The 19,810-nt window shown below is 51.0% G+C and overlaps 1 protein-coding gene across 4 annotated transcripts in view; it reads left to right on the top strand.

The window, feature by feature from the left end:
* Positions 1-19,810, top strand: part of GJC2 (gap junction protein gamma 2) — a 42,016-nt gene that overhangs the window by 8,743 nt on the left and 13,463 nt on the right. Inside the window, exons 1-2 of one of the 4 annotated variants that reach the window (XM_069778364.1) lie at positions 9,376-9,816; positions 9,969-10,094. The exons of 2 other annotated variants lie outside the window; for them this stretch is intronic. The gene's annotated coding sequence lies outside the window, so the exon portion shown is untranslated. Of the gene's footprint in view, positions 1-355; positions 1,146-9,375; positions 9,817-9,968; positions 10,095-19,810 lie in introns of those variants that run through there. One more of the 4 variants, XM_069778363.1, reaches the window with a different exon arrangement.

Raw genomic sequence — 19,810 nt, 5'->3', positions numbered from 1 at the left:
GGAAGCCAAATCTCTCCTCACAGCATGGGGCCTTTAAGGAAAACATCAATTATTGTGAGATCAGCCATAAAATCATGCGAGCTGGCAACACGAAGGAACAGATAACAGTGCGCCAAAGGTCGCAACCTTCGGATGGGGGCAATTATTTAATCCCTGCTTGTTGCGTTTCGGTGAGGGGTAACATCACTCCCCCCTCTTTGACCAGAGACCGTCGTGGGGGGCAAAACCCTCTGCCTGAGAGCAGGAGGGGCTAGGGGAGGAGGAAAATGTCCCTTCTGTCCCCTTCCAGCTGTTTTCCCTTCCAGCTGTTATCTGCAGAGCAGCAGGGTGATGCTTCCAGCTGCCCTCCCCTCACCCCAGCCCTGCAAAACGGGGCTGGGAAGGGAGCAGAGGGATGAAGAGGGTCTGGGATGGGGCTGGCAGGGAGCACCTGGCCACCATAAAAATACTAAAACTGTAAAATTTGACCGACGAGTGCTGCTTTGGGACATTCATTTAGACATAAAAATCAAGGGAAAGAAGTGGGGTTTGATGCTGCTGCAATATATCGCTGTAGCTGTGATACATTTTTGCAGCTGACTTTCCTTTCTGCTTCGCCTCTGTTAGAACAGAAAGGAGAAGAAAGTCCAAACAAGAAGGAAGCATTTCTTATCCCGTGGCAGCGCCTCAGCTTTCCGCCTTCCCTCTCCTGCTCCAAGGAGCTCTCTTTTTGCTATTATTAGCCATAGACAATTTGAATTATTAGATTTTTTTTTTTTTCCCTTAAGCATTGCTCTTGGCTCCTGGAAGCATCACCGCATTCTCATTTTTTCCGGACTTTTTGTGGGTGCTTAGAAGGAAATGAAAAAACAAAAGGAAAGGACAGAAATCCTTGACGTCCCGGGGAACGATGGGTTTGTGGCGTTGGATTCGGAGGAGCTCTCCCGCCTCGGGAAACTTTCCCGGTGGAGGTCTCCACGTCATCATCTCCAGGCTGGTGCAGCGGGAAGGGAGCTCGGTTTGAAGGGATGGGAGGGGAGGAAAAGCAGCGGCTGGGGAGCTCTGCCTGCGGCGGCAGGCAGGGACGAGGTGCTGCCTGCGGCTCCGCGCACCACGGCGGGGAAGAATGGGACGTTTTTGCAAAGGACTGAGCCCAGCGCTTCTCCGTATGTTACTTTTTTGTTTTGGTTTGTTTGTTGGTTTTTTTTTCCCTCTTTATTTTTTTTTCCCTCTTTATTTTTTTCCACTTTATTTTGATATTTGGCTGGGTGGTTTTAGCTTGGCTGATTCGTGGCACTTTGCAGACCCCCTCTTTCTGCTTTGATCCACCTCTGCTCCCACTCCGCTCTCCCCTGCTCTTAATTTTCTGCCCTTTCCCCATCACTCGGGTGGGGAACGCGTTTGCCGCGACCTAACGGTTGTGTATTGCCTTTCCTGCCGGTGGAAAGAGACGTAACATCCCTATTTGGCGTCACTTTGTGCACACTTTATGTCAGCGTAAATCATCCCCCGTTGCGCAGGGCAGTGCAAATCCGTCTTCAGGGAATTTAGGATTAAACCATCGGTGGTTTAGCTTTTTTCTGATGGAAACCCTTAGGTACTCTGGGACCATCTGGCCAGTCCCCATCCCGAGGAAGATGCTTCGGGGTCTGGTTTTCCTGCTAGTCCTTCTCTCAGTCCCTTGGGTTCTATTTCTGAGACTTCTGCTTGCACAGCAAATTTTGGGGGCTGCAGCCTGCTTGCTTATGGAGCATCAGTTTAGGTGGTACATGCTTGTGCATCATGAGCTGGTCATTAAGGACCAGGCAGAGACCAGTGCCTGTAGGAGCTCACCCCAGCAGAAGATGCAGTTTTGCAGCTAGTGTCTCTAACCCATGGACAAAAGATCCATTGATAAGGTTATGTTCTCTGTGAGGTGCTTTTGTATTGTTTTTTAAATAATATCCAAGGATGTGAGCACATTTTTCATCCTCGCATCTCAAAGCACCTCACAAAGGGTGTCTTCTCTCCTGTGCAGCTGGGGAAACTGAGGCACAGGGAGGGCAGTGGCTTGGCAGCATCACCACCAGTGGGAGCTGAACCTGCTCCTTGGTGGCCTCATCTTCTTGGCTAGTGGGCCTTCCTTGAGAGAAAACTCTCCTGTTGGCCTCTAAACACACAGGATCCTCTTCAGGGTGGGATCTCCTTCTCCAACGTTTATCCCCCATCAACCCCTCTAGGTCCTCAGATGAATCTCATGAAGAGATGCTGTTGTGTTTCTATAGCCTTTATGGTTCCATCCTCCTTAAAATGCTTAGATCTTCCTTGTGGTTAACGGGTGACCTGTAGCTACAGCCCTCCTACCTCCAGGTCACTGGTATGGTCAGAGCAAACTTGGTTGCAACCAACATTTGTCCAAAGGGATCCCCTGCGAGTGGGGCTGGAAGGACCTCCTGAGCCCTCCTGATCCGTGCTGTGCCCCACGCATGGTAGGGAGGCATTTCTCTCCCATCCCAAAATGCCCTTTCCATCTATACCAAGCATAGGAGCTTGGCTTAATAAATTTATTTAAGCTGTGCTTAATGGGAGACAGCTGTGTCCTCTCCTGGCAGGGGGGTGAGCGAACAGCCCCGTACCCCAGCCAGAAGGAAACAAAGAGTCCCTTGAGTCTTAGGAGGCCACAAGCACCTTCTCCTTTCACCCAAATTACCTTGAAATGCCACGGGAGGGCAATCTGTCCGCTGTCCAAAGCCTCCTTAGACAGTCGGAGGAAGGAAATCCAACGTAACCCGACTCAAGTGAGTCACGGGCGGGTGGGATCTGGAGAAAGGGGCATGTCGCTGATGGGGAATCTGCGCCTCGTACTCTTGCAAGCTAGGAGAGCTATTTCTGAGACAATCCTTGGGTGTTGTCCAAGCCCGAAATACCAGAAGATTTTTTTTTCAGTGTGTGTAATAAGGAAACCCCCCCTTCCCCTGTAACGTACTGCGGAGGTGGACCGCGGCATACGGCATGTGCTGTATTTCTGCAAATCCCAGCACTGTAGAGAACTCTCCTCTTGTTATTTATGGCTTGTTTGGAGCTCTTCCACCCAAGGTTCATCCAACCAGCACAAGGTTAATTTTTAAGGCTGCGCAGCTCCCTTTGACCCGGTCCGTTGCTTGGAGATCTTGGTGACCGGCCATGTAAACTGCCGTGGTTTCTGCTCCTTGCTGCTAGGAAAAGAGAAAAGAAAGGAGTTTGTGCAGGGTCGCTGCATGCCGTCAGTGCAACCCAGGGCTGTAGCAGTAGGGGACAGGGGAAATGGATAGAGAATGAGGAGCCCTGTCCTATAAATTAATTAAGGCATATGGGGGTAAATTGCTGTTTCACTCCTAACTTCTACTTTCTTCACTTCTAAGTTTGCTAGAGCAATTTATTTATCTCTGCCTCTGCAGAAGGGCCTGGTGACATTTTTTGGTGCTGTGGGGTGGTCCATCGGCTCTCTGGCTGCCTCCCCAGAAGATGGGGACCCTGGGGCTGTCTACCAGGTGCCCTGGGCTGTGTCTAGGGCACGAAGTGGCTCTATACAGGTCCATTTACATCCCGCAGGGTCTCAAGAGAGCTTCTCTGAGACCTTCACATCTTCTTCTGTGGTCTGTCTTCTTGCTCGCCCTGAGGGCAGAGCAGTCTCCTGGGGAGGATGCCAACTTTTCCCAGCTGCTGGTGGGTGCGGAAGATGTTGAGCAAGGGGGAACTGATAGGAATCTCGGGGGTGACTTGTGCAACTGGAGGACAACAGAGGCTGAAGGTACCTCAGGAGGTCACAGTGTAGGGCCAAGTTTGATGTTGGATGAAGCTGCCCAGGGCCCTGTCCAGTTGAGTTATCTCCAAGGGGTGGAGATCCCCCCAGCTCCCTGTGCCAGTGCTTGTCATGGAGACTTTTTTATTTCGTCTCCAGTTGAAATTTTTCTGGCTGTAGCTTTGCCTTTCATTGTGTACTTTCGAGAAGCATCTGGACCACTTTCTCTATAACCTCTCACGAGGCAGCTGCACGCACCCGTAAGATCTTCTCTTTCTCTTCTCCAGGCTGATCAGACCCAGCGCTCTCAGCCTCTCCTCTAACATCCTGTTCTCCAGCCCACAAGCATTTTGGAAGCCTCTGTAGGACTCACTCCAGTACCCTTCTTGCACTGGGGAGCCCCAAACTGGACACAATATCCTTACAAGGGCAAAACAGAGGGGATCATAACTCTGGCTACGCTCTTGCTAAGACAGCCTGATATTGGGGTGACCTTCTCTGCCGCAAGGCCACACTGCTGATTAACATCCAACATGACCCACCAGGACCCCCAATCCTTGTCTGCAGAGCAGGTCCCCAGCCGGTCACTCCCCGCTGTCCTCTGTCCTGTCCCCTACCAGGGCCACCATTCTGCCTTTGCCTCTGTTGAACTTCACCAGAGTCCCACCAGCCCGTTTCTCCAGCCTGCTGAGGTCCCCCAACACAGCAGCACTGCTCCCCCCCCACGACCAGGAGCAGCCCCAAACTCAGTCCCATCACCCTGATTGTTAATGACGCTCAACAGCCTTGGCCCCAGTCGTCGTCCCTGAGGGATGCCACCACCAGCTGGTCTCTACTGGGAGGGGACCCAGCAGCACTGGGGGGGTGACAGGGCATCACCAGCTGCTCCACAGGAGCCAGGATGGCGTGGGGGTCATGAGACCCTACTTTCTGGGTGAATTTACACGCAGCATCCCCATTTCAAATGAGATAAGAGCCATTTTGACATAGCAAGGACTGAGGGGTCTCGGTGTCTCCCGAGGCTGCGTTTCTGCTTTGCTTTGTTATTTCTGACCGCAACTTTTAATACCCTCTTAAATACACTCTAGGCCAAGAGCTTTACAAATCTCTGCTTTGTGCAAAGCGCCTTTCAAACACGAGGTGGAGGCCAGCAAGGTAGTGAGCTGCAGATGACACGTGTGAGCCTGGATGTAAAGGGACAAAAATCATGGGAAAACTGCCCTTATATTCTGCTCTGGTGAGATCCCACCTGCAGTTCTGTGTGCAGCTCTGGGGCCCTGAGTGCAGGAAAGACGTGGACCTGTTGGAGCGGGTCCAGAGGAGGGACACAAAGATGATCAGAGGGCTGGAACACCTCTGCTGTGAGGAAAGGCTGAGAGAGTTGGGGTTGTTCAGCCTGGAGAAGAGAGGCTCTGGGGAGACCTTATTGCGACCCTCTAATACTTAAAAGGCACTTATAAGAAAGATGGGGACAGACTTTTTAGTAGGGCCTGTAGCAATAGCCAAGGGGTAATGGTTTTAAACTAAAAGAGGGTAGATTCAGACTAGATATAAGGAAAAAAATTTTTACGATGAGGGTGGTGAAACCCTGGCACAGGTCACCCAGAGAGGTGGCAGATGCCCCATCCCTGGAAAAGTTCAAGGTCAGGTTGGACGGGGCTCTGAGCAACCTGGTCTAGTTGAAGATGTCCCTGCTTATGGCAGGGGGGGTGGACTAAATGATCTTCAAAGGTCCCTTCCAACCCAAACTATTCCATGATTATATGATTCTATGAAAACAGCCCAGAAACGTGGCTTATCCCCCACCGTGGCCGAGCCACTGGGCTGAAGCATTGCTGCCGGCTCCTGTCTGGCCCCAGGCATCTTTGGGTGCTTAAATCCCTTCTCGGTCTGACCCTCTGGGTCAATGCAGGGTTAATCCAACCCACGACCCCAGACGACGTTCCCCACCGGTTTCAGCCCGGGAGAACGCCCTGCCGTGCATCCGGAAGCCTCTGCTTCGGAAACCTGGTTCAAACGTGAGCCTGAGCCAAATTCCTCCAGGCACTTTTTTATCATCCCCTTTTTTTTTTTTTTTTTTTCCTGCCAGGGACAATGGTATTGCTTGCTGCTCTGCCCAGCCCTTTCCTCTGCACTCCCAGACAGAAATAGTTAACCAGGTTCACTAAGAAATGAATGTCCTTGTTTCCTTTCCAGGGCAGGCAGCTCCCCGCTGCCTCCCCCCTGCCCGTCTCTCTGCTCCGAGCCCTGGGGAAGAGCCGCTATCTAGTGACATGATGCAAGAGCAGACGATGTCCCCCTCGCTCTGGCAGTGTTTTGGTGACCCGGTGGCCCGTGCAAGCAGTGCCAGGTCCCCTGGGGGGCTTTCTGCAGCACGAGAACAGCCCTTTGCTCTCCTCTTGTGATGGGTGGGATGGGAGCACCTCATGGCTCCGGGGAAGACGTGAGCCAGCCGCGGCTCTGGAGAGTTTCAAGTCAAAACAGATCAAGCTAATAAAAAGAAAGCGATGCCGGAGAAGAGGAGGGGAGGAGAGAGAGAAAAGATGATGCCAAGGGCATTGCAAAGCAATTCCTCCTGTAGGAAGAACCTCATTTGATAGCCTGGCTTCTCCTGGGGTTGTGGTTGGGTCCCCCAAGAAAGGGGAGACCACTGGGGCCAGGACCCTGTGCTGACCCCAGCCTCCCCCAGCTGGTTTCGGTTGCCCACACGTAGGTGTTTAGGCTCATCCGAGAGGCCAAAACCCATTAGTTTTGCCGGGGCTGTGTTTTGCTCCGCCGCCGGAGCAGCGATACGGCGGTCCGGAGGAGCTGCTCGGTGCTCATGTAGCCACTTCTCCAAGGGCACCCGGAGGAAGGCTGCTTTTCAATGCGGCTTTGTTGTGTGCTTGGCTCGGCTCGGCGGGAGGTGGTCGCTCTCAGGCTGCAAACTCCCTAGACAAAGTATTTTTCCTGCTGTGGGGCCAGGGGGAGACGGGTAAGAAGAATTCAGCCATAGTTTCAGGTCCTGGTTGAATGGACCCAAAGGTTTGCACGGGACAGACACGGTGTTTGTGGGGGGGGAATGCCAGTTTGGTGGAGCATGAGACATCCCACCGCCTTGGGTGGGATATGGAGACCTGTCCAGCATTACCATGTGAGTGGAGAAGTGAGGAGCTCCAGCAGAAGAGCAAAGCTCTCCCGGACATCCCCGGGGTGGTGAGATGGACTGTGTGCCGCCGTGATTTTGGGAGATGGGGAGGACCGCTGTGCCTTCTCCTTTGGCCCCAGCCTGGGAGATGGCCCGGGGCTGATGCTGGCCATGCTGCAGCACTGCTGGTCTTTCGGCGGGTGGGACCCACGGCAAAGAGACCAGAGCTGGGTCTGGTCCCTGCATGGGGGCTGCTCCAGACCTCCCCCTTCTCGGCTCTCCAGGTTGCTGTAGGGTTTGACCAAGGCTGTTTCTGCCTGGAGATCAGAGAAAGCTCTGGTAGCAAATGAAGGAGGTTTTGATCTCCTGCTTTAGTCCTCAAGGTCAGCATGAGCTGTGGGGGTCCATGGGGCCCCTCTTAAGCTGGTTTGTGAGATGACCTTACTCCTAGCTGTTACAGGAGAGAGGGATGCCCTGGAAAATAGGAGGAGATGGATGCAGTCAGGCCAGAAGAGCAGCAGGGAAAAGCAGGCGGCTTTCTGCAAGAAATACTGTGTTTAATGGCAAACACATGCAAGGTTTCACATGCTGGCCGGGACACGTGTGGGCGTGGAGCTCATTTATTTAGTCCTCCATGAGCGGAGCTCACCCGGAGATCCCGAGGTGGGAGGATGAGGAGAAAGCTCTGCTCTGAGCAGCTGCTTTCTTGCAAGTTTTTGCACTGCCTGTCTCTCTTTCTCCCAGATCTCGTGGCTGCAGAGCCTCCTGGCAGCCTACAGCAATGTTTTAGCCATTCCAGAAAAATTTAATAGTTCTAGTAAGGGTGAACTCTGATGCATGATTTATAGGGGGTGTTTTTACGGTGTTTATGTTGGCAGGCTGTAGTTTATGTACGGTTTGAAATATTCACTGTAACCTCTTATCGCTGGAGCTTAAAAACAACAGAGTGCTGATGAAAGTCCTGTGCTAATTGAAGAAGGGTTGATTTAGGGCTCAGGCTGCCCAGCAGCTGTGAAAAATGCCTGGGTCCTGCCCGGCTCGGAGAGGTTGCTGCAGCCTGCAGTCCCCATGGGGAAGGATAGACGATTTCACCCATCAGCGTGGTGGGGATCCATCCACATTTAGCCATTATGCCAACGAAGGCAATATCTGGCACCGAGAGAGCCAGACTGTGATGCCCGGGGCTCCCATCCGTGCTCACAGCTTCCCTGACCTGGCAGAATAAGATGATCAGCAGATGCAAGAGGCATCAGCTTGGGAAACCTCCAAAACTGATTTCTTCTATGTGCTTTTTTTATAACCCAAACCAGCTCATCCATGCACTCCTATATGGGGCAATACCTTGTACTGGTGTTAAAAACGCAGCTCGCTTCCATTCCCATCACTTCTCTCATTGTGCCTTTGCTAGGATCTTGTGGCACAACTCATGTTTCAGTAGAATCAGTGACCTGAGTGAGATCCCATCAACATCTGTGGGATTTGGAGTAATCTAACCTCACAAGCATCTCACAAAAAACACCCTCCTGCTCATTTTCCACTGAAGGGCGGGACTGTCCCTCTCCCATTAGACCCACAGTTGAGGTCTGAGAGTATGAAACTTCTTCAGGTGCCAGCAATGGATCATCTTGGAGCATAAGGAAGCAATTTATCCATCTGCCGTAAAACACGTACTTTACGATCAGTTCCTGACCCCTCTGGTTGTGTCCACCTTTCCTCCTCTGGCATCATGGGTGCTAAGGAGAAGCAGGTGAACAGCGAGGTGCAAGCAGCACCTTTGCATGGGATGGGTATTTTTAAGGGTAATTAAAAATGTAAACTAGCAGGAAAGAGTTGCAGGAGGACACCACATCTTGGACAGGGTCTGCTTCTGGTCTCCTGGTTCCTGAGAGCATGTAGTGAACTTTAGAGGAGCAGAGAGAAGAACTGGAAACCGAGCTGTGTCCCAGACCAGCCCTCAGAGGTCAGACAGATGCTGAGCTCAGCTCCAAGGAGGGCTGAACACCCAAGTTTAGGCAACTAAATCCCACCCAAGTGCCTTAAAAACAGTCTTGGAGGATACCGTGAGAGGTCTTTTCCTTCTGAGGAAAAGCCACCACGCTGCACATGGTCCTGCCTCCACATCATCCCACAATTGCTCCATACCCCTGCCACCCTCTTCCTAGAAATATCTACTGGGACTCACCTTCCAGGCAAAAAGGCACTTTATTCCAGGCCAGTTGGTTAGGAAAGATCCTGACTTGCTTAGGCATCCTACTAGATGTATCTTACTAGAAAGGGAGGGAGAGAAAGCCACAAGATTAGAGGCACACCTACATGCCTCCAATCTAGAGACACATACTAGAAAACTGAGTGAATTTGGTTGAAAGTGGTTTAGTGGAGCAGGCAGCCTTCTGTTTTAAGAGATTTCTGATATCTCTCAGTCTGCACTGCACCACACAGATTTAAAAAAAAAAAAAAAAGACAAAAAACAAAAAACACACTTCTGCTACTGGCAGTACAATTTTGGCTGGCATGCGTGAACCTCTATTAACCTGTGGCCCGTGCTAATGTGCTGGTACAGCGACAAGCCTTACAGTAGGAGAGTCCATCCTGCTGTTATTCCTTGTAATGGGAAGCTTCCAAAAAACAAGCCAAACCAAATATTTGTAGCAAAGGCAGGGGCTGTCCGGAGGGAGCCGCCACAGGCAGGAATGCTCCTGCCACTGGGCAGGAGGTGACATCATCCAGATTCCTTCGCTGAGGAATGCAGGATTTGACTTCTTCCCTGCCAGTAATTGCTTTTCAAAAACAGACCTGCCCGGGAATGCACATTTCACCCATCCCGTTCCATTGCACAGCAGAGAGGCCAAACATGTTCCCCCCCCGTTCCCCTTCTCTTCCATGGTGTTAATGGGGCTGTTGCATGGACAGGCATGAAAAAGGATGAAATTGCTCATTCCCCAAATCGCAGGTAAAAGCACCCAAAATTCCATAAGTGGGAGCTGGACAGAAGTCTGGGCAGGGACTGGGGGCTGGTGGGGGGAGCGATGACTTCTCCTTGGGGCTGGCCGGGTTGGGGCAGGTGATGGGCTGAGTATGTGCATGGACTTCTCTGCTGGGCAGACTTTGCTGAGAGCTGCAAGAGGAAGCCATGTGAACATCTCCGTGATGACCCCGTTTCTCGGTCCTGCAAAGCCCACCAACCACATCACGTGTTTTTGAACGCAGGACTTCAGCGTGAGGACTAAGGTGAGTTGGACTCGATGGTCCTTATAGGCCCGTTCCAACTTGAGATGTTCCATCATGCTACGATTCGGATATGCTGACATGCAGAGCATCCTGGCTAGCCAGCCTACACCTTGCTTAGTCTGGTAGGGCTGACTCTTAAGCAAAGCCATAATTCCCCCTCCATGCAGCTCTTGGCTTCTCCTTTGGGTTGAATACCCCCATGTCCCATCTCCAGCCTCTTGAGCTTATGCCCCTGCACCCCTAACTCTGCATTGGCTCCAACTTCAGCAAACACCACTGGAAATTAATAACGGTTGCTAACGTTCATATGTCATCAGCACTTCCACCAGCATCGGCGACAGTAAAGGGGTCAGTTCCTGTGGGATGGAGACTGTTGCTGTCATTTCAATAGGTGGAACTAGGTGTAGTTCAGCTGCCCCCATTATGAGTCCAAAAGGGTGATTTAGTGGTTGGAAAGGCTCGAAGTTTTTTTGCTCTCAGTGCCTGAAAGAGGATGGCTGGCAGGAAACAAATGTGCCGTTCTCCAAGGCAGGGGTGGTTTCGTTCCTGCACCGATTCTTTAATTTTCCGCCAGCTTTTGGAAATTCTTGGCTATTACAACTGGACTATTAAATCAACAGCAGAAAAGAGGGGCTCCGGCCAAAGGAGAAAACCCACTTGGTCAGCTGAATTTTTGAAACGGGGATGGAGTGAGGACCTTCGAATGGACAGCAGCAGAGCAAGGGCTGTCTGGATCTGCAGTCCTGAAGGGGGTGAGATGCGACATTAGGTGTGCCAGGAGAAGGCCTGCTCGTTTTTGGAGCCAGCAGCATAGATAAAACCAGTGAGGATGGACGCAAAGGGGAGTCTGGGATCGTGGCAGGGTGTTGCAATGACATTTTGTCAAGGGTGTAGGTAGAAGAAACACATCTAAGTAGAAAGCAGTGATGCAGCTGGTTGGAGTCAAGTCCCACATGGAACAGGGTGACAGTGCCATGGGACAGACCCTCTGTGGGACCCCCTGGGCTTGGCTGGGATATTATCTCCTACCAGGCAAGTCCTTTCCCTCATCGTGTCTTGGCCACCCTCCCTCACAGGGTCGTGTCTGGTGCTAGTGATCAGGGCTCACGGTTTGCAGGACTCTAACTGCTTGAGAGAAGGCAAAACCGTATCTCCCTTGTGCTGTTGCCTTTGGGAGAGGTGGAAATAGGGGTGCCCTGCTCATTTCTGCCCAGAGTCACCCTAGAGACAGCAGAGAGTCTGCTCTGACGTGGGCTCCAGAGGGTTGAGGTGAAGGCTCCCAGGCTTTGAGGTCAGTAGAGACCCAAAACGCTGCCAGGGAAAAAGATGACGATGGATGAAGATCTGCTTTCACATGATGCAAGGAAGCTCACAGGCTCCATATTCATCACAGCTCAGTGAGTCGGGTACCACCAGTCGGCTGTGGGACTCTGCTCCTCAGGCTCCAGCTCCTCACACACAGCCCACAGGGCTCTACCTTGTCCATCTGTGTGCAGACTGAACTGTCTTATAGCAATGCTGTGGAACATAATTTGGGGTTTTGATTCACATCCCTTAATTTGTTCCTTCTTAATCTTTCTCAGAAACACAGATGGTGTTGCGGTTTCTTATTTATTTCTGTCTGGAGGCTAAAGGGAGGATGCCTTGGAGAGGAAGGGAGGGAAAGAACCAGAGATGGAAAGAGTGAGTTTTCAAGAAGAGCCACCCACAACTTCATCTTCTTTCCCCAGCTTCTGGTAATGGCCAGGTCGCTGCAGCTATTCGCTCCAGAAAATTTCCAGGGGGTTTCCTGGAATACCGAAATGTGGTGGGCTGGGTGCCCAGCCAGTGACCACTATCAGAGCTGCAGCAAAGAGGATGGACCTGAGTTGACCAGCAGCAAACCAAGATGTATCCCAGTAGCTGCCTGTAGGTCAGAAACCCTCACTTGGCATTTCTAAGGGCTATTTATTGCAAAGTGAAGGAAGATCAGGGTTTTTTTCTTTCTTTTGCACCCTCTTTCTGCAGCATTGTCCATCTTCTTTAAACTTAGCAATGTTCAAATTAGCAGAGGAGGCTGAACTGGCTCTGGGCTGGCAGAAAGCATGGAAGAAAAGAAATGTGAGCACAAGACTGAGAGACTAGGAAGGGGCTTGCTGCATGTCATGCGGGGTTTTTAGTATTATTGTGGATTAAACTGTGACTGTAGCATCCTCTGTGTCCCATCCCCAGCCTCACAGTGCAGCTTCACACATCCCTGCTTGGGAACCGGCCAAATACCTGGTATGGGGCTGCTCGACCCCTGTGCAAGCCCCAGTGAGACCAGGAGTACCTGCTCCGGCAGCGGGAGCCCACCACATCCCAGTGGGTGGTGGAGGGTCTGATATGAGCAGGGTAGCATCCACTCGAGCCGCTCACTTCTCTAGCAAAACCTGCACCCATATGCCTGGTGCTCTCTCAGGAAGATCTCTACCTTCAGAACCAGCCTGCTGTAGCAAGCAAAGAGAGAAAAACCTCATCTAGCTGCCCACTTGTCTCAGGTGGCGGATCAGCTCCAAGCACTGGAGCATCGTTGGCTCAGCCTCACGGCCCTGCCTCTCCATGAACTGCAGAGGTTCCCCTGTGTAAAAGGGGTGGAAGGGCTGTCCACCTCCTCCTCCTGCATCTCCCCCGCCTTCCCCTTCCGCCACAACATGCTCATTCATGAAAAAGTATCTGTGGGATGGACACAGAGAGACAAATTAATGTTGGCGCATTGTTTCCCGCGCATTGGCCAAGGGAGCTTGTAGGCTCAGAGGGTTTTAATCTTTGTTTTCACAGCTGGATTCGATATTACCCTTTCTTCTCCCCAGCTTTTTATGGCTGCTCGCTTCCCAGAGCAACCTGTCGCAAAGTAGCGTGCGCACTCGTGTTGAAGCACAACCGGCTGCTGGCTTCCCGAGGGGCAGCAAGCACGGCTGTCCGCCTCGGGACTGACAACCTGCACAGCCCCGTGTGTACGTTCGGGATTGAGGCCCTAAGAGATTATGCTCTCCTACTGTCCGGGAGGGCAGTACTGCAGCAAGGAAGGTGCCATCCCATGACGGTCCTCTGAGAGCATCTGGCTGTAGGCCACCTCTCCTGGCTCCTTCCCACCCAGCACCATGTGGGGTGGAGGCAACTGGGTAGCAGGAACCAGCTCAGTCCATCCTTTGGTAGGAGAGGGCAGGCAGCGAGGCTGGGGGAGATGTTTGCCTTAGCCTTGTACATGGGACATGATGAGTCGACGGCAAACCCTCAGGCCCACGGTCGCAACCGAGGGACACCGTGGGTTGAGGGGTGCTGTAGGGTTTGGGGGAGGTGATGTGCAGTTTGGTGGTGGTGGTGGTGTAGGGATTGGTTCTGCTGGTATAGGTTTTGGTGGAAGTTCTGTAGGGTTGGATGGAGGTGGCGTATGGTTTAGTGGTGGTGATGTAGGGTTTGGTGGTGCTAGTGTAGGGTTTAGTGGTGCTAATGTAGGGTTTGGTGATGCTGGTGTAGGGTTTGGTGATGCTGGTGCAAGGTTTGGTGATGCTGGTGCAAGGTTTGGTGATGCTGGTGTAGGTTTTGGATGGCTGGATGCCCAGCATGGCAGACAGGCAGGGGTGTGCTCATGCCCACCTGGGCGGAGGGGGTGGAGAAGGTGCTGCCAGCACCCCACTGGATGCCCAAGGGCTTGGACCTCCAGCACTGCAGATCTCAGAGTCAACCTTTGCTTTGAGCATCAGCATGGCCCTGGGCCAGATGGGGCTGGCTCTACTCCCACCTGGATGCCAGCCTGAGGGCACCTTCTCCACCCCACTATCTACCTCTGGAGGGGAAGGAGAGACACTGATTCAACACCCCTCCAGTCCTGCGAGCTCTGGGGATGAAAAGACACGTGGTCTCCCTTCTTGGCACGGGGGACCCAGTGGCGTCCAGATGTGAGGCAGGAGCTGCTGACCTCTCCGGCGTCAGCGGGTGGGGGCCCACCTATGTAAACACGTCCAGGAAAGCTCCCAGCCCGTTCCCACCCCACGCTCGCCTTCGGATCAGACCAGCCAGCCTTCGCCGATGCTCCCGTCCCCAGGGCTCCCGGGGAAGGTACCGTACCGCTCGCCCAGCACCGGGCACTTGTCCGGGCATTTCTCTCTCATCCTCCTCTTTTCTGCCTGTAAACATTACTGTATAATTATCTCTGTGTATAATTACCTAAGTGGTTATTTAAATTTTTACTGGTGATACTGGTGTAACAATAAGTCTCGGTGACCGGAGTAGAAACCTGTCCCAGTCATGCTGGGAACCTGGCCAGAAGGATAGGAAAGCACTTGTAGTAATAACGTTTCCTTTTTTTCTTTATTTTCTGTTTCATCTGTTATCTAAGAACAGTTGGCAAGAGCATGTCCAACCCATTTGTTTCCTCATTTATCACATTCAAGTCTCTCTCTCTTTACTTTTAACTATGTTTAGATCTTATTAGTAATGAAAAAATGGGCCATAAAGTCGCAGCCGAGTGTCTGGTATTTTTGCTTTGGCGTTTGCTTTCTTATCTTCAATATCCTTGCCTAGTTGATCTTGGATTTTTTTACCTTGAGCAGGGGTCTGTGTCTGGGTAGCCAGAGCTGAGCTCAGGAGGATGTTTTGGTGGTTTGGGGTGGCAGGTCTGCAGCACAGAGTTTATCTGGGGATGGAGCTGGCATTGGTTTATACGGCGGAGGGAAGGGTTTGGCAGCCATCCCCAGCCCTCTTCCCCATTTGCACAACACTCGGGTCATGGAGTGGCCTCACTGTTATGGCTCTATCTGACCTGGCAAGTCAGAGGCTCCTCCAAAGCCAGGAGATTGGGAAATAGATGCTCCAGCGATGAGTGTTGGGATCTTCAGAAAGGTTTGGTGTCTTAGATGTCCCGGTTCAGATAAGATCTTGACTTATCTTACAAGTCCTGCTTCCTGAGCTTCTCCTCAGCTCCTGCAAGCAGGACGCTTGCTGAGATGCTGGATGATGGGTTTAGGAGACCAGCATTTCGTTCTTGGTAGAGCAGAGTGGGACTCAACACACCGACCAGATGCCACACAAAAGCAAAAGGACCTTAAATCTGCTCACAGGCATAGCAGCTCTTCCAAATCACCCACACGTGGTCTTTAACCACATGGTTGTTTAAAGCACTAAGGCATGAGTTCTGCCCCAAGGACAGTGTAAGACAGGGCAGTTGCTCAGTGGTTGTGGTGTATGGCCAAGGCTGTACCAGGGACCATCATGAGAAGCAGGTAGAGCGTGGTCCTGAGTCAAATACCTGGGCTGGGTCCTGTGGGTCCCATTCCTGCACCAACTCATGGGGGGTTTGCTCTCTGCAAGCTCCTGTCCTTGTTAGGGTTGAGACATGGTTCCTCTAACCTGGACTGTGGCTGTATAAAAATACAGATATTTTTAGGGTGGCAAAGAGGTGAAGATAACTTTGGACCCAGTTCTTGTGCTGGGCTGCCTCTACACTCAGGGGTGAAAGAAACCTCCACCAAATCCCCAATCCAGAGCTTTCTTCCCTATTGCACTGCGGTTTGGGCAGGTGGATGCCAGCCCAGGATCAAGGTTGAACCTATAGACCTGAGTCCTCACTTTGGCAAATGGGGACGTGGTTCATGGTGGGTCACACTGTCCTTTATTAGGGGCAAAAGCCAGAGCCAAGGGCAGTGGCAGGGTCTCCCTGTGTTGCTCCAACCCATACAAACCTGGTTTAAATCCTGGTGGGAGTCCATCCCGAGGGTTTCTATGTGTAATGGGGCTGGTTGAACATCACCGTCCTGGCCAGCTGTGTACAGGTTGTCCCGCCTGTTGCGGTGGCTGTCCCTGTGTCTGACAGATGAGGTGTATGAGGCCAGAGATGACACCATCATTTTTCTCATTGGAACTGCTGCAAAAAAAAAAAATAGTCAGACTCTGAGAGTCAGCAGCCTTCCCGTGCGGTTGCGAAGCATTTTCCATGAGAAAACCAAAACTGCTGTGCATTTGCAAGAGGGACTTGTTGAGGAAAGCTGGAGGAGGTGTTGAGCATGTCCTGCTTTGCTTGTGCGTGTCCACAGAGGACACAACCGCTCCACCTTCGCTTTGGGGCGTTGCTGTCTTAACCCTCAAGCTGTTTCGAAGATGCTCGTCCCTCTGCAGAGTTGTTGGCTGCTCCCATCCCCTCCCCTCTCCCCCCACTGACACTGTGAATATGGTTCTCATGCAGCTGAAAAGCAGGGGAAAACGAGCCAGGGACCTCACCCAGCAGCTCTTGAATGGAGCCCAGAAGCTGTGGCTGAGCTTCCAACCTCTGTTCCCGCTCCCCTTGCTCCTGACCCCTTTTCCTGTGGTTCTTCCAAGCTCCCTCCTCATACACCATCTCTGCCCATCCACAGGTGTTAGGGAAAAAGGGAAAAAAAAAACCCCAAACCCCACACCTTTCTGAAGAAGCCAAAAATGTGGCCGCTTGACTTTTTTTCCAGTGTTCCCTCATCTTTCCCATGCACCCTGACCTTTTTTCCTCTGCCCCTGCCTGCGTTAACGCACCGCTGCTCGGTGAACTGCAGGTGGAAGAGCGGCTGCAGGGGCAACGGCAGGAGGAGGTGATGCGCCGTGAACTTTTACACAGCCATTTTCACCAGGGGATGGATTTCCTCTGATTTTTATTGAAATTTTTTTTTTTTTTTTTTTTTTTTAACACTCTTTTGTACAAGTTCAGGAAGGTCTATAGCAAATCAAGCCTGGCTTGGCTTCACAGGGTTGTGCTGCAGGTCAGCCAGGGCTGGCAACGCCGGCTGGAAATTTTATTGTTTCCTGTTATGAGAGCTCGGGGAGCCACGATGGGTTTGCAGGAGAGACGTGGGTAGCACTAACGCCAGGTATGACCCCAACGGGTGCGGCTGGAGATGGGCTTTTATTCCCATTGCTTCTCCGGCTACTTCAGGAAAGGGAAACAAATAGAGAAGGGAATAATTGCTCCATCTGACCTCTGACTATTGAGGCAGAGGCTTTTCTTTGGAGCGGGAACAGACGCAGGGAAAAAATGCTATAAAGGGCTTTGCTGTGCCACGTCCCTGGGGCTCTCTGCGAGTCCCTTCTTGCCACCTTTCGGTACGTTGGTCCGTATTATCTCACCGGCCTTGACAACTTCAGCAGAAAGGTTCCCGTCAGAAAAAAATATGTGGTTTTGTCAACACTGAAATTTGTCTCAAGAATGTGTCCATCACAGCGAAATTTTCAGCTGGGAAGGGCTGGAATAAATCACTTCTGCTCTCCAGACTGGGTTTAAATGCTTCCTCTGGGCTTTTGTACTTTAGAATTTAAATCTTATTGTTATTTAACCATATCAGATTTTTTTTTGGTCATTTTCAAAGTGAAGTGCTTTTACCTCTCCACGGTCATCAGTCAGTGATATCCAAAGGAAACATTTCACTGTTTTTCAGCAGAAATATTATTCATTCTGCTAACAGCATTGGCTTTTTGCTCCAATCACAAACCAATGCAAACTTAACAGAAATTCTGTTTTCTGACCTATCTTCTGGGCTAACTGAGGCACAACTGTGGTCCAAATTTCATGGTAATTCAGAGCCAGAGTTTATATTTTCAGAGCACACGAAAGAAAGCAGCCTTCACCTCGTTTTTCAAACATCCTGACGTGATGCAGCCAAAATCCCCGCAGGCTTTGGAAAAATGTGTGAGTTTGGTCCTTACAAGAGCCAGAGACCAACTGCAACATCTTGATCCAGATCAAAACCTTCTTGGGTTCATCCAACAAGCAGAGCTAGATGCAGAAAAAAAATCAACCTGAAGATGAATAGGTTGAGACCTTTTCTTTCTGACATTCAAATGACACATTTGCTCTGGGGTTGTCATCACCACTATCCTGAGAAGTCCACTCAGAGGTTTGCAATGAAGCAGATTTTAGCAACAGACACTGACACAGTTTTTTTCTTCTGCCTGTAATTTTTTTTTTTTACGAGAGTTAAGGCTGCATTCTTACGATGCGAGCTCTGATTAGACCCAAATCTTGGATAATGCCCAAAACTCTGGGTGAAGGAGGAAAATTTGCACAACTGAGATTTTTTTCTGCGTTAAGCTAGGGAGCGTGGTGGGACTGAAAGAGAGCCTGGAGGCCCTTGGCCGGGGTGGTTGAGTTGAGCAGCACTGTGGCCATTCCCACCTGCTCGCTCTTGTCTCTGCGTCACAGCTCCTGAGCGGGTCCCCGGGACATCCACAGTTGGCCTTGATACCATCAGCCGTAAATGGGGTTGTTGGTTCAGTTACTGTTTCTTGAGGAAACAGGCTGTTTCTGTGGCTGGGAACAAGAGCTGTCCCAAGATATGGTCCCTCCACCCATAAACCCAAGTCCTATCCCAGTACGTTGCTTCTGCCCTTGCTGGAAGGGGCTGGCCTGTCCCAAAGCACCTTAACGCAAGAGACTTCTGTCCCAGCAGAAGTCCCCAGCCCAGCCAGCACATCACCGAAGCAATGACACAACTTGGGTCCTTGGGTTGCTGAAGGCTCTGGAGACTCCAGACATGAAGAAGGAGCTCCAATGGGTGCTGATGGCCTCTTTCCCATCATGAAATGGAAGGCAACCTTGAAGATGCCCCAGTGAGATACACGCTTGGACCTCTCTGCAGCGCTTGGTTTACCTGGTCCTGTCAATCAGGCATGTGCCTGGGGACAAGCCATTAGAAATGTCAAAGTTGCAATGCTGACTTGAACCAATCTTGTAAAAAATGGGTCCCAGTCCTCTTCCAAACCCATCAATCCCCCCACACCTGTGTGCTTGGGGACCAGCAGCTCTGAAAACAGCAAGGATAACGGCAGGACGAGGGAAAGGAAAACGCACTGGGAAAGGAGAACGCACTGGGAAAGGAGGTTGCCACTCCCTGAACCACATCTTTACGTCCGGGGAAAAAAAAATCTCTATTTAGAGCCATTTCCAGAACTGCAGTGCTCCACTAAAGGCATGGGGCTGCAAGGAACAGTCCAGCCATGCCAAAGACACTAATGAAATTAAAACCTCCCTCTTCTGTGTAGCTGCAATGTTTTAAAGTGCCGCCTTCGCTTGCAAAGATAAGACCTCAGCGTGCCTTTCTGTGACTCTATCATTCACTGGCAAAGCTGTAACCCCCAGATCCCTTTTTTTCTCTAACTGCCCCGCAAATTACTGACTAATAAGAGTAATAACAAAATTCATCAGTTCTGCAGTGGACTTTAATATTATGCAAAAGGGGGAGAATATTTTCCAAGTCTAATATTTCCGTTCAGGCAGTGCCTTTGCCACCCTTTCCATTACAAACTGCTTTCAAAGCGGATGGCACCCACAGCCACCAAGGGCGAAGATGTGTCCGGCATCTCATGTCCGAAGGTCAGAGAAAAAAAGTTAGTGAAGTTAGTCGAAGAAGAAAAGATACAAATTAAAACTGCTCCTTCAGTCTTTGCCCTCACTTGTGGTATTCAAATATTTTTGCTTCTCAGACATGGAATTCTGTAGTCTCCTAGGCCCAAATCCAACAATTTCCAATAAGGTAAAAACTTGACATTCTTAATTTATTTCAATTTTGTGACATTTGTCTCAAGACAGTGATGTTGCTTCCTGGGTCTTGTTTTAAAAAGCAGGCTTATCATTTGAACAAAGATGCATTTCTTGATTTCATTTAGTTTTAAAACAGATCGAATGAAAATCCAAAAGGTGAAAATTAGAGAAGAAAATGAACTGTCAGCACAATACA

The sequence above is a fragment of the Haliaeetus albicilla genome, chromosome 2 (genome assembly GCF_947461875.1).
Source record: "Haliaeetus albicilla chromosome 2, bHalAlb1.1, whole genome shotgun sequence".
Classification (NCBI taxonomy): Eukaryota; Metazoa; Chordata; class Aves; order Accipitriformes; family Accipitridae; genus Haliaeetus; species Haliaeetus albicilla.
The sequence above is the reverse complement of the archived record's forward strand: the minus strand, read 5'-3'. Positions and strand labels throughout refer to the sequence as shown.